This window comes from Talpa occidentalis, unplaced genomic scaffold (assembly GCF_014898055.3).
Source record: "Talpa occidentalis isolate TD23 unplaced genomic scaffold, MPIMG_talOcc4v2.1 talOcc4.17, whole genome shotgun sequence".
NCBI lineage: Eukaryota > Metazoa > Chordata > Mammalia > Eulipotyphla > Talpidae > Talpa > Talpa occidentalis.
In genome coordinates, this window is record NW_023601754.1 from 2,585,796 (window position 1) to 2,601,031 (window position 15,236).

Consider the following 15,236-nt stretch of genomic DNA (forward strand, 5'->3'; position numbering starts at 1 on the left):
GACACACACGCGCACACGCAAAACAAATGTCAGACCCCACACTTTTCTCCCGACAGTAAGATGAAGATGTTTCAGTTATTGGAACTCAGATGTCACCCAGAAGAATAAGAGGAGGGACGAGGAAGAAACGCAGGGAGTGGAGGCTGCGTGGCGGGGGGAGGCAGGCCATCCCTCTTGGTTATCAAGTGAAATGACTCCCCAAATATGACAATAAATCACCGCAGGAATCAATCAGACGGGACGCCGCTGCTCCATGCTGATAATGCATCAATCAATATTTAATGTTTACACTTTAATTAATCCACACACGGGAAGCATTCTTTCAGTGACAAAAATAAAGGGATGCGAAATAAAACACCTTTTATATCAAGAAGCGGACGCACGCTGCCTATCTGGGTGGTTTGATAGGAGCTGTCATTGGTCACCTTGAGCCCCAGCCTCCCAGCCCCATCTGGATAGAAAGCTAATGTGGGGGAGGGGCCCAGAGGTGTCAGAACAGGCCGGGAACCCGCGACTCCCTGGGAGTATGGATTCCTGACAAGGCAGAACAAAGCCAGCGCCAATATTGGATTCTAAACGGTGGTGACATCGTCTCCCCAGAAAAGATTTCTGTCTGCAGATAGTGATCTATACCTTTGGGGGAGGCAGGGGGAGCAGCAAAGAAATTGTTGCCTCTGTTTTGAAGAGTGGAAGAGTCGTCTTGGACACAGAATCACAGTCTCAACCCCAGGAAGGCTTTATAACATCTTTCACGCCCTGCCCTCCATCAAGCATTTTAAAATAACCCCACCCACGTTCATTGCCTTTCCTGTAACACTGTGCGCAGATCTACTATGCTCGCGTAGTGAGCTCATGCTACTTTTCGTGGACATGCAAACAAACACGGGTTACATTGGGTTTTGCATATATTGCATTTGATTTTGGTTTCTTTTGCTATTTTGGGTCAAGAGGACCAAACAAGGAGGCCGGGCTCACCCTCGGCTTCTGACCTCTGATATTAGCATGGGGAGAACCAGGTTGGGCCCCAGTTATGTTAACGAGTCGCCAGGGGGAATTGGAAAGAGCGTCTCCCTGATTGGGAACAATAACTGTGTTGCTCTAAAAATTCTCCAAGCAGGCCTTTCTGATGGCTCGGGGTTTAGTCTTAGCACCATCACTGCCGTGGCCTGAGTTCGATCCCTGGCCAGGGAGCTGACCCACAGGGCGCAGCAGACCTCTCCTGTCTGCCCGCTGCTCCCCTCAGCAGTGGATTTCAGTGGATCCACCTGTTCTGCTCCCCACTCTGTCTCTAGGGAAGCCTCTCAACACCTTCTCCCCCACCCCCACCTCTGAGGGGCAGGTGAGTTCTTCTATGCAAAAATAAATTATTAAAAAATATTAATTAAAAAAAATTCTCCAAGTACAGAGACTGGTGCAGAGTAAGTAGCCCCTAGTGGTTACTGTTACTGTTTTCCTTGACTAATACCTGCTTCTAAACCTCCCTCCCTCCGGTTGCCTTTCCCAGCACTTGCGAAGAGTCTGGCCTTTCCAACTTGATTATGAAAAGAAAAGCAACAATGCACAGCAACTTTCAAAAACTCTGATTTGTCCCAGGCCTTGCTCCAAGTGCTTTCTCTGCAGCGTTTTATTCCTTTCATTCAACTGACCCACAGAATAGGGACAACTAGTATCCTCATTTCAGACTCAGGGCAACTCGATTGAACGGCTTGGAGAGAGGTGGCGGGAGCAGGCAGCCCAGCGCGGGTTCTGGTCCAGGCTGGGGCAGCGCTTTTCCAGTGCCTTCTCACCATCTCTGAGGCACTTGGGTTAGAGCGGGAGGCAGTCGTGTCTGCCTGTCTCTAGCACGGACCTCCCTAGGATTCGGATCCTTTCCGCAGGACCCATAGCACCACCCAGAGAAGTAAAATGACCCAGGGAATTGGGGGTAGAGGCACCACACAGGTACTTGGGTTTCCTCTTCGATTTATAGTCAGGATCTTTGGGGTGGGGGCTGAGAATGCTTATTTTTGAATATTTAGCATCTGCTAAATGTTTCCTGAAGGGCTCTATTCTTACATAATGTGTCAAAATGAAGCAGCGTTTCAGGGTAGGGGGAAGGAGAAGGTTATGTTCTGTAATTCCAAGAGTTCCAAACTATGCCAAGAGACCTGATCTTCAGCTTTTTATTCCTCCCTCCCTTAGCCTCCTTCCTTCCCTGCATTCTCTCTATCCAGCTACTCTGCCATATATCTACCTATCACTTATCTATTAATATTATCAATTATTTTTTGTGCAAACTTGGCCTGCCTGCAGGGATTACATTTCCTCTACCATGGGTGAGCTGGAGGTTCTTGGGTTATGGTCCGAATCACCGGACCCTGTGCCGGAAGCCACGGCACCCGGGAGAGATGGTGTCACATTGCCTTTGCCTGCCTGGTAGGAGCAGACGAAAGCCCTGTTGGGGAACCGAATGACTGCTGAGGGAGCCAAGTGTGAGACTACCGCAGGTACCCCTCCTCTCGGCCACCCCCCCTTGTCACCCCGAATCTCTGCCCATCCTGCTGGTTCTGTTATTGTGTGTTAATAAAATCCCTGAGAAATACTGCAATTTTAAACTAAAATGTCTTTGAAATCGCAAGCTCTTCTTTTCTTTGCTATGCTCCATATAAACAATCCCCAGATTTTACAGGGGCCCCATGATTTTAAACAACAAAGGAGACCTCTTTAGTTCTTTCATGCATTCGTCTCACCATTGAGCCAGGCCCGTTTGCTCCTAGATGGTTCCTCACAACTAAAAAGGATTCTTCCTTGGATCACAACAAGGTCCACCAACGACTTCCTTCCGAAGGAGAACGGAAGCAAACAGTGGAATAAAATATGGGGCAGGGCGAATCCCCCAGGGTGCCGGGAGGCAGCGGCGGCGCTGCCCAAGTTCCAGGCCTCTGCTCCTTTCCATGGATCTGGGTCATCAAGACTTGATGGTGTTAATAAACCCTCTGACCTTTTATTTCCCAGGAAGCCAGACATTCAAATTCCCCCCACTTAATTTGTACACAGGCACGCAGTTGGTCAGTGAGAGCGCTGGCGTGTGAAGGCACTGGGGACCTCACCTCGTTCTTTACCAGTTAAATTCTCAGGCTCCTGGCACGGGGTGTGTGCTGTAGTTAAAATTCTGAAAATATGTCCCAAGGTCGCCAACCACACACATGCTGAGGCATTCTTTAGCGGGTCTCTCTCCTTCCCTGAATGCATTTCCAGGGGTTTGTGACAGCGTGCTTGCGAGTGCCCTAAAAGGCAGAGGAAGAACCTTTACTTTTCCTCTTTAAGCAAGAACCTGGCTTTTTCTTTCTCTGTGAGAAATCAAAAGAAGGAAGCAGTAAACTGAAATCGTATTTTTGCATTAAAATTTGAGGATATTTTTAGTGATGTTTAAGAATTTCTGATCGTGAGCAAAAGAAGACGTTTTGTGTATTTACTATAAAATGGTGCTTTATAAAAAGAAGATTCTAGATCCTGATTTTTTTTTTTTAAACTATACATCTCTAAAATAAGAGCAATGAGTTCCAGAAAGCCAAAGGAACTTTGGCTTACTCCATAGAACTTTGGCTTACTTTTTTCTTTTGCCGTGCATTTTAGGATAGCAAGATGGGAAACTTTTGTGTTCCCCAGCACCCCTGGCAATTGTTCTAATGCAAATTTCACTAACATAGCTGCAGAGATGGGGTAATTAAGTAATTTCAAGAGTCTGGGTCAAAATATTAGATTTAAACCACCATGTTGGCCCAGGCAAGGATGTTGAAAATTAAGTTCCTGGTCAAATCTCTTGTGGTCGGAATCAAAATGAGAGGTTGAGTGGGAGTCTTAGTTGAAACTTAAAATGAGTGAAGAGTCTGAAATTAGACCAGGCCTTTTATTGTGTGTTAATAAAATCCCTGAGAAATACTGCAATTTTAAACTAAAATGTCTTTGAAATCGCAAGCTCTTCTTTTCTTTGCTATGCTCCATATAAACAATCCCCAGATTTTACAGGGGCCCCATGATTTTAAACAACAAAGGAGACCTCTTTAGTTCTTTTACTCACTGAGTAATTATCTAAGAAACTAGAGGCACCTGATGAGTTTCTATCACATGGTCTTTGCCATCAGTGACAGAAAATGGAATTTAGGATCAGTTTGTGAGTGACATTGTTGTTGCTCACACGTTTCTCACGACAGAACCCTGTTGTGAATGCTGCTAGAGTGCTGTATGCATTTTCTATAAATGTTACTCAAAGGGTACTGAGTTCAAGTTGTGCAAAGGGCTTTGAGAGCGCCTGTTATGTTTAGGTACTCAGCTGGTTGGACCGCTTTGAAAGACCATGAATTTTTTTTTCACCGAATTGGTTTTTTTTAAATGCCAGTTCCCTCAAATGCTAAATATGCTGAATGTGGCTAGAAGAACCTGCTTAGTCCTAGCATTAAAACCCCTTCTCTATGGGCCTCCCCCATGGCACAGCGGTTTAGCGCTGGGCTGTGAAGCTGACCGCAGCCTCTGCAGAGCCGGTTCGATCCCTGCCTGCCGGTGAGGGTCCCACATGGCGTGCAGACCTCTCCTGCCACACCCGCTGCTCCCCTCAGCAGTATCAGTCTGCCTGTTCTGCTCCCTGCTCTGGCTCTGGTGAATTCTCTCACCCTCCCGCGCTTCTGACTGTACCCAGTGCTTGTATAAATAAATAGAAAGAAAAAAAAAAATGATACAACCTAAGAGTTGTATCCCATCCATCTTAAAAAAAAAACAAAAACCAAAAAACAAACCCTTCTCTGGATGGCATTTAGAGACCATCTAGTAAAGCTCACACATTTTCCAGATGACACTGAGGACCAGAAAGAGGAAGTAACTTGATTAAAGTCATATAGGGGGGTTGTGGCAGAACCTGGGGCCTTCTGGCTTCCCAGTCTAGAGTTTCTTCTGTGGCAATGATCTTAGAAACCGCACTGTCTCCTCCAGTTGTGCACAGATTCTAAAATCGCCATCCATCCATCCATTTAAAATAGCATTTGTTAGCCATGTTTTCTGTTTGGGGCATTTTACTGGGCCTTGGGGATACAAGAAAGAAAGAAGCCATCTGTATCCTCAAGAAGAGCTCACACAATATCGTGCCACGAATATCCTGCTGAAGGTTTTACGGTTTCCTATGGAAACATGGAGGAGCTGTATTGAAATCTGATTGGAGGAAATCAAAGATGGCTGCCTAGGAAATCTGACACCTGTTGTTAGAGGACAGAGACTATGAGTTCCCTCAACTCTGTTCTTTTTCAAAAATATTTTGGTTTTTTGCATTCCCTTTGCCTTTTCATCCACATTATAGAATCAGCTTGTCAAAAGCGTGGACACCTGTAAGTGCTAATGGTCAGGAGTAATGTCCCTAGTTTCATTCCTGGTTTTAGTAGCTTGAGTCTTCTAACTTTTGCCTTTGGTCATTGTAGCTTAAAGTTTGTTCATTTTGTTGATCTTTTCAAAGAGCCAATCTTTGGTTTCCTTGTTGTCTCTATTGTTTTTCTGTTCTCTAGTTGATTTATTTCCATGCTAATATTTATTATTTCTTCAGTCTGCTTGCTTTTGGTTTAATTTGCCTGTCTACTTCTAGTCTCTCAGCAGCATTAAGGTTATTGATTTGAGATCTTCTTTTTTAATATATACATTTACAACTATAAATTGCCTTCTAAGTACGACTTTAGCTGCATTCCATAGGTTTTGGGATGTTGAGTTTTCATTTTTCATTCATCTCAAAGTATTTTCTACTTTCCCTTATGATTTATTTGTTTGCCCACTGTTTAGTCAAGTGAGTGTTATTTTATTTCAACCTATTAATTTTTTCAAACTTCCTTTGGTCAGTGATTTCTAATTTCATTTCATCATGGTTAGATAAAATACTTGGTACGATTTCAGTTCTTTTAAATTTATTGAGACTTGTTATATGACCTTACATAGTCCGTCATGGAGAATGTTTCATGTGCTTCTGAGGAATGTGTGTTGTATTGTTGTGGAGTCGAGTACTCTAGAAACATCTGTGGGGGTTAATAGTTTATAGTTTAAGTCTTCTATTTCCTGGTTGATCTTCTGTCTAATTATTCTATCCATTATATAAAGTGGTGCATTTAAGTAAGTCCTCAGAAATTACCGTTGAATTATTTATTTGCCCTTCAATTCTGTCAGTTTTTGCCTCATAAATTTTGGGGCTCTGTTGTTAGGTGCCTATATGTTTACAGTTGTTATGTTCTCTTGTTAGATTCACCCTTATACCATTACAAAATGTCCTTCTTTGTATCCAGATGCTGCACTTTAAAAATCTTTGAGCCATGCTGTCATTGGAAATTTTATCCCAACGCCCAAGTACTGTTCATGATCTCCAGTACTAATAACTTACTATATTGCTTTTGAACCAATCATTTAAAGGCTTGTATACAACAACATTTAAAATTTGCTCTTGTAAAATCAGACCCCTAGGACGAATGACTAAATCTGTTTTAAATGTCTTTGCTCCCTCTCTTTATTGATTCTGTCAGGTCGCTTCTCTTAACATCCCAAACCAGCTGGCTGAGGTTATTTCAGGCTAATTTATTTGTGTGAAATAGTACTGTTTATTCAAAAGAAAGTATTTGGGAGAAACTTTTAGAACTTGAGAGATTTCGAGAAGATTTAAATATAATTCAACTCCCTCTTATTTAAGAAATAATTTTAAGGCAAATAAGCTGCCTAGTATTTAGGCATATAGTCTCCAGCTGTCCATGCTATTGCTTTTATTCTACTCTGTAAACAAACTCAGTTGATCACACCTGATGTCTTTCCTGCTCCTCCTCTGGCTTTCTGGGGACTTCAATCGTCACCCCTTCCAGGGTAATGGACCTCAGTGGTGCAGTTTTGGTGAGTAGCATGTGGTTCCATTAGCCATGTGCTCGATGTCCAGGCCACAGGAGAGTCCTGACGGGGTCCCCTGATCTACTTCCAGACAGTCAGATAACTCACAGGTTTGGTCAGTTAAGCAGGAATTATGGGAAGTAAGGGAATAATAGACTTGTTTTCCATAAATATTCGTTTTCTTCAGGATACCAAAGATGTGTGGGTCATGCAAGGTCAACATCAGCGTTCCTCCTGAGCCCACTGCTTCTTCACTGTGGGTCACAGGTTTGCACTCTTTGAAAGTGTTTTTTGGAGTCACATGTTTAGAAGAAAAGTCTATCTATAGAGTCAAACTCTTTCTCTCTCTCTCACACACACACACACACACACACTGGTATTCTTTTTTTTTTTTTTTTTAAGATTGATTTATTTATACAAGCACTGGGTACAGTCAGAAGCACGGGAGGGTGAGAGAATTCACCAGAGCCAGAGCTGGGAACAGAACAGGCAGACTGACTGAAATACACTGCTGAGGGGAGCAGCGGGCACGGCAGGAGAGGTCTGTGCACCTTGTGGGACCCTAGCCGGCGGCCGGGGAACGAACTGGCGCTGCAGAGGCTGCAGGCAGCTTTGCAACCCAGCGCTCAACCACTGCGCCACTGGGGAGGCCCACTCACTGGTATTCTTAACGGAGACCCATAATCTCAAGGCTGGCAAGACCCAAGATAATTTGTTCAGGCATCATGAAGGATCCTTCTGCTGCATGCACATGGAAATATAACTGGGTCCAAAGACACAGGTTTGTTTTTCAATGTATGTTTCCAAACATGACTGAGAAATGCAGTTTCAAAAGCCAGATCATCTGACTTTACAACACATAACAAATGTCAGCATGCCAATGAGACTGTCACCATGTTCAGGACTTCTGGGCCACCCAAGGGGGCTCTTCCCACCTCTCTTCTATCTCAACCACTGTCCTCCCCCTTTTTTTTTTTAAAGATTTATTTATTTATACAAGAACTGGGGTACAGTCAGAGTTGCGGGAGTGTGAGAGGATTCATCAGAGACAGAGTGGGGAGCAGAACAGCCAGACGGACCGAAGACACCGCTGAGGGGAGCAGCGGGCAAGACAGGAGATGTCTGCCGCGCCCTGTGGGATTTTCCCTGGGCGGCCGGGATCGAACCCGCGCTGCAGAGGCTGCGGACAGCTTCACAGCGCGGCGCTCAACCTGCTGCGCCACCGGAGAGGCCCTGTCCTCCCCTTTTAGAGATCAAAATGAGAGAATGAAATGTCTTACCTGGATCAAAAACAAGACTCCAAGAGATATGGTGCCTATCTTTAGACATTTCTGAGATGTGAATTCTGGCAAGTATCAGGCCTCAAGTTTTAAGGAAAATGTGTTATTAGACCTCTTTGGTGTGTGCTGGCAACCTTAATTACATAAGTCAGAGAGATGGCTTTTATTTGAAAACCTCTGAGGACTAGTCTGTTTAGTGAGGGGTGGGAGTGAGTGGACCTGAACTGTTTACCTTTCTCGAGGTGAGAGTGGGGGTAGGGTGTGGAGACCAGGCCCTGCAGGCCCCAAGCACTAACTTGCTCTTGTAAGACTCTTAACTGGAGGTTTAGTTAAGTGTGGAGACCCTGGAGATCTCAGGCCTGGGCTGTGGCTCCAGCTTCCGCAGGTAACAGCTGTGTAAGCTTGGACGACTTAGGCAACCGTTTTGAGACTGCCTTTCATAATTTGCAAAGTGGAGTCTACCTTCCAGGGGAAACTAAGTCCCAAAGAAGAGCTGGCTCATAAAAAAGCTAACCAGACCTGGGTTCCGGGCAGCCGGAGAGCCGTAGTAGTTACTTTCATCACCTCATTGTCAATCACTTGTTTATTACTTGTCACTACCACTAGATTGAAAGCTTCTCAAGGGCAGGGCCCATGTCCAGCCCATTCCCTGCTGTATCCTCAGGGCCCCAGCCCGCACCCCCAGAAATGTTCAATACCTGTTGAAACAGTGAACATCAGAGAAGGTCTCTGTTATAATAATACTCGAAAAAGTCTGTAGTTCCGCTGTCAGATGCACACATCTCCAGCTCTGACAAGCACTTGTCCGGTCACTGCTTGGTCACTTCCAGTGACAGGGAGCTCAGTACTCACTGGCAGCCCTTTTTCATTTGGTCATCTCCCTCAGGCCTACGGGCAAGCACACGTCTGTCTGAGCCACAAGGAAGCAGGGTCATGGCCCTCAAGTACTCTCTGTTATGTGGCTCAGCCCCTCAAATCTTTTAGCCTTTTGGAAACAGGGCCGTTCAAAGTGAGTCTCCAGCCTGCTCTGTGGTGTTGTTTCATGGGTATCATTGAGAGTGGGGGCGGGGGAAAGGTGGAACACGAGCCTAGAGAATCTGGCTATAAAACACATTACCTGCATTTATAGTCCTCGTGCCCCAGTGCTTGGGATAAAGTGAAGAAGGAAAAACATTCCACTCTGGCTTTCAGTGACCCCTAAAAGAAACCCCCCATGGAGTAATTTAGGATAGTAATTTGAGCATAGACTCAAGCACGTGTTCTTTGCCTTCTCTCCTTAAACTCAGGAGCCTCACGATGATCGGCACCAAATTGCTTGAAAATGTGACCCAGAACCCTTCCAGATGAGTGGCGAGCTCAGAGACATAAAAAGTTCGGGGCATGTTGCTGTGGTGTTGAAATCAAGGGAATATGCATGAGGCTCAGACTGTGCACAGAAAGTATGTCCTCTCTGTATGACCTGCCCAGGAAAAGCTAAGCCAGCAAAAGTCATTAAAATGTCAGACAGGGAGCTGGGTTGGCGGGGGGCGGGGGATGCATGTTTCAAAGTAAACATCTAGCCCTATAATATTGTGGTCCATGAAGAGGTAAAGATGACGGAGAGGAGGCACAGAAAGAGTCAGACTCAAAGGAAAGTCAGGGCAAATGGGGACACATGGTGGCTTCGTTCCCAGCCTTTGCAAGTTGAGGACATGGCGTCATCGTGCATTCATTTGCTGGAATTAAGTACCCAGGAGTCTTCCTTGAGTCTTTCCTTTCCATCAGCAAGTCCCGAGTCCCAACACATCTCCAAGGTTGAGCCATCTGAAGTTGCCAATACAATAGCTGCTTGACCCATAAAAGATGACAACTCCATATGCTTCCGTCTACTTCAGTTTAGAATCAGCTCTTTCTTCCACCGCCAACACCACCGCTCTAGCTCAAGCCCCCATCCTCACCTGCCTGGACTCTGCCTTGGCCGCAGGTGATCGCCATGTTCCCACTCTGGACTCCTTTTAGGCCTTGATTTTCACTTTAGAAATTAAAGTCAAAGGAAAAATATGTAATTAAAGCAGATCATGGCAATCCCCTGCTTAAAACATTCAGTGTTAAATCTCATAAAAGGTGGGTACACGAAGCATTGCCGAAAGAAATTTGGGAGAAAAATAAATGGAGAGAGGTACCGTGGTCATGGGTCAGAAGTCTCAGTGGCCTCTCCAAGTTGGTCTGTACATAGTTCATGTAATCCAATCGGGGTTTTGATTTGTAGAAATTGATAAGCCGATTCAATAATTCACATGGAAATGCAAAGGCCCTGAGACACCAAAACAGCTTTGCAAAAGAAGAGAGTGGGTAACTGATGCGATTTGATTTCAAGACTCCTTAAAAAGAAACGGTAACCAGGACCATGTGGGTTTGGTGTAAAGACAGACAAATTGATTAATGAAACAGAATAAAGGGCTCAGAAATAGACCCTACTTGTGTGGACAATTGATTTCTGACAAAAGCCCAATGGCATTTCAGTTGAGAAAGGATCGTGTTTTAACAAATGGTGGTGGAACAAACAGATAGCCATAGACAAGGAAATGAAGTCTGCTCCAGAGTTCAGCATCTATAAAGATCAAATCAAACTAATATCTAGGTTTACATCTAAACTTATAAAACAGAGCCTCCATGGTGGCATAGTGGTTAAAGTCTCAGTGCTATCAAGCTATTGCTAGCCACTGCAGCATGATTTCAAATCCCAGCCAGGGAGCTGACCCACATGGCGCAGCAGACCTCTCCTGTCTCCCTGCTGCTCCCTTCAGCAGTGGGTCTCTGTGGATCCACCTGTTCTGCTCCCCACTCTGTCGCTGGTGAATCCTCTCACTTTCTCCCCCTACCTCTGGTCTATACTCCAGTTCTTGTATGCATACATAAATAAAAAATAAATCTTTTTAAAAATAAAAAATAAACTAAAAGATGGGATAAAAGTCTATTGACCATAGGTTACTCAGAAACTTCTTAGTTATGACATAATAAACATGATTCATAAAATAACACCTTGGATTTCATCAAAATTTAAATCTCAGCTCTTTGAAAGACATTGCTAGAAAAACAACAGCTAAGCCACATCATGGGTGAAAATATTTGGAAATTTTATACGTGATAAGGGACTTGTATCTTTATCACATGCACTTAAAACTCAATAATAAGAAAGCAAAACAGACAATTTAATAAAAAATGGGTCAAAGATATAAAAAAGGTTATGTGGAAGGCAAAGAAATACAAAGAGATGCTCAGCTTCATTAGTCATTTGGGAAATGAAAATTATAATCACAATGAGATGCTACTACTAACCATTCAGGAGGGCTGAAATTAAAAAGAGTGAATACATTAAATGTTAATAAGGATGTAGAGGGATTGGAACTCTCATCCACCATTGGTGGGAACATAAAAGTGATCTAAGTTCTTTGGAAAACAAGTTGGCAGTTTCTTAAAAAGTTAAACATATGCCCATTCCTACTACTCACTAGAGTAGAGAAATCTTATGTCTGCGTACAATCTTGCACCCAAATCTTCTTTGCAGCTATAATAGCTTAAAACAAAATACAATTCTGTTCATTGACAGAAGAAAATAAAAAACCTACGGAATACTACACAGCAAGAAAAAGCATGATGATTGCCAGGAGCTACAACACAGATGGATCTAGAATAAGTCTGCTGAGTAAAAGAAGACAGAAAGAATATATAATGCATGATTCTACTCAAATGATATTCTAAAAAATGCATCTGAATGTGAGGGAAATAAATAAGTGGTTATCTAGGCGTGGGGAAGTGAAGGTGTAGAGGGAAAAAAGAATAGGAAGGATTTCAGAGGACCAAGAGGAGACTTTGGATTTTGTTCATTATCTTGATCGATAATTTGTTCATTATCTGTGGTGATAATTTCACTGGAATATGCAGGTGGCAATATACATAGTGGTATATTCGTAGTGGACACCATCAACTTATCAACTGTATCTTTTAAATATGTAGGTTTTGTAGACAAACAGGATGATTACATCTCAGTCAATCTATCTGAAAATGCATTAGTGGTCCAGGGAGGGAACAGCCCCCTGAAGAAAAAAAAAAAAAAAACCAGTTGCTCCTGACTGTAGCATGAAGGCAGTTGCTCTGCCTTCTAGTAGGTGCTAACCATGCCTTTTACAGATCTTGAGACCCAAGTTCAAATGAACTCATGCAGCCTTTCTATGCTGTGTGTATGTCCTTGCATGTGTGTGAATTTTTCAGGAAAGAACTCACGAGAACTTCTCAGTGCGCGTGCTGTAGCAAAATGGCAGAACAGGAAGTTCCAAGCTCTTGTTCCCCAGGGAAACATCAAAACCAACCACAAACTTGTTAACATAACCTTATAGGAGCTCTGGAAAATAGTCAAAGATCTCTAGGAATCAAACAAAGACCCAATCAAGAAAAAAAAAAAAAAACACGCAAAATAGTAGGAAAATTTGCAGTGGAAAATTCTTGCTTGCCCTTGTTCCATGTCTTCTGCAGTGCAATTTAGTGGACTTGTGTATCTGTCCTCTTCAGTAGGGTTGGTGCCTTTCTTTCCTTGTCTGCTTCTTTCTTCTCTCTTTTACTCTGAGTGTAGAATCCCTTCTTCCCCGGATTCAGATGAAGACGTGGAACTGTGAGCAAACCCACTGGGCATTACTTCAGGCCTGGAGAGCCCTGGCTCCGGGCAGGGCCCCGTTCTTGCTTCCTGTACCCCGCAGTGCCGGGTACTGAACCAGCTCGGAGCGCCTTCCCAAAGTCATGTTTACACTGTCATGCTGTGCAAATTGGAGAGTTTGTTTCCAGGAACATCTGGGAGGACCAGCTGGACACGTGTTTCCCTTCTCATTAATTTAGGCTCCTAATTAATCGTGCAAAACCCAAACCAAATAAGCAGGAACCACGACTGAAAATAATCATTAAGCCCCCCAAACATGCACATATTTTAATGAAAACTTGGCCCAGGTGATGGGCCTCTCTTGGCTCAGTGCTGTGGCTCTAACTGGGGAGTTCACCAGAGAAAGATGCTTCTGGAAGCAGACAGATCTCGATCCCGCACGGAGCAGCAACGGGCTGAGGGCCTGGGATCGACTTCCTTGTAGGAAAGAGTCAAGTGCATTGTCTTTAGAATCAGTTCATCAAGCACTGAATTCGAACCCTCCCAACAGCACCCATTGCTGTTTGAGTCTCCAGTGCCCATTTTCCCATCTGTAAAATAGGAATAATAGTATTAATTTCACAAGGTTATTGTGAGGGTTAAATGAGATGATTTATCTAAAGCACTTAGCTGATGTCCTAGCACATCGTCAACTCAATGAATAGTGGCGAACACTGTCAATGCTGCTACAGATCATCTTTCTTACTAATAATCCCTCTGGTGATAATGATCATCATGAAAAAAATCAAAGAAATGTCAGGGAGAATGAGTCATAAGAATAAAAATCCACTTCCTGCCTTTCTGTATCACCTGTCGTGGTTCGGAAGGAGCGAGGATAGGTATATAATTTTGCTCATCAGACTCAAGGTCCATTTTTCTGTTTTTGAACCCAGTACCACCCTGGGTTACTGTCTCCCTTACGCTTTAAAGCACCAGGAAAGCCCCAGAACCTCCCGAGGGTGACGGCCATCCTGGTGAGCGTGGAGCAGGGCTCTGGTGTGGCTGGAAATCCCACCGTGCCTGCAAATAGTCTGGAAAATGTTAGTTAATCACAGACAGAGGACAAGACTTGCGACTTGGAAGAACAACAGAATTAAAAAGATTTATTGAAAGTATTCCAAGGGCGTCTTATCCATGAAACAACTATGAGGGAGCTGAGGACGGCGTGGAAGAGCCTAGAACCCCGGGCCGCCTGCGTGCTCCTGGCCTCCTGCGCTCGGGCAGGTGGGTTTGGCAGGGAAATAAGGACACGTCCTTTTTTGCTTTAGGCCCCGAGGGAAGACCTTTAAAAAGCTGGTGGAGGGTATGATGGAACAAACCGGGCCTGGCCCACTCACAGGGAGATCTGCTCTGCCTGCTCAACACCGCTGTGGAGATGAAGGCTCCCCCTGCTGCCACCCAGCTGGCGGCCCCTCCTGGCTAGCAGCTGCACCTCCCCTCACGCTTGCCCCTCACGCCCGCCCTCTCCACCGTCAGGCTCCTTCCTGCTCCTGGAATCCGGATCCCCTCCTGTCTCCTGACAAACACTCATTACCTCAGCTTGCAGCACCTTGAACGCGTTTCCTGCGGGACTTGCCATGAAGCTGAGAGTGGGTCGCTGCCTCCTGGCAGCTGGAGGCCACACCTCACACCCCGGCCAGGTAGCGTCCGTGGCTTAGTGCAGCGGCTTGTGTGATTGTCTGCCTTGCCTGATCAGCATGAGGAGAAGGGGGAAGCCTCCCGGGCTCCAGGTGTCTTGCTGTGGATGTCTGGGCGGCTCACAGCCCCTGGAGCTGAGGCAAGGGGCAGGGATGAAGGCGGGTCCCCTGATAGGGCCGCAGTGAGCCTTGACTCTGGGGGATGTGCAGGCTCCACGTTCAGGGGCGACCCACCCCACATTCTGCCTCTCTCCTGAGGCCTCATCCCTCCTGCCACCTGGCCTCTCCTTTGTCCTCTGGGTGTATCAGTCAGTTGTCTTCCTGGCTGTGTTGGATGCTCTCATTCTGGCCTGTAACTGCGAGTGACCTCAAAGAACATTCCACCCTGACTGTCTCTGGGTCCTCCCACCAGGTTTCTTAGTGGGGAGCAGAGCGGAATCTTGGGGAGCGCGTCCCATACTTGGGCCCCTCGATAGTATGAAAACCCTTTGTTTTCCCTTCCCGGGATGGGGCTGCTTGTCCCACTGGCAGCTGGTGGGGCATTATCTCTGAGGCATCAGATAATCTATGGGATGGGAGAAAATATTTGCAAGTCATGAATCTGATAAAAGGGTTAATATCCCAAGAATACAAATAACTCATACAACTCAAAAACAAAAATCCAAACAATCCAGTTGAAAAATGAGTAGAGGAACCAAACATTTTCCCAAAGAAGACACACAGATGGCTAACAGGTACATGGGAAGTGGCTCAGTGTCACTAAATCATCAGGGA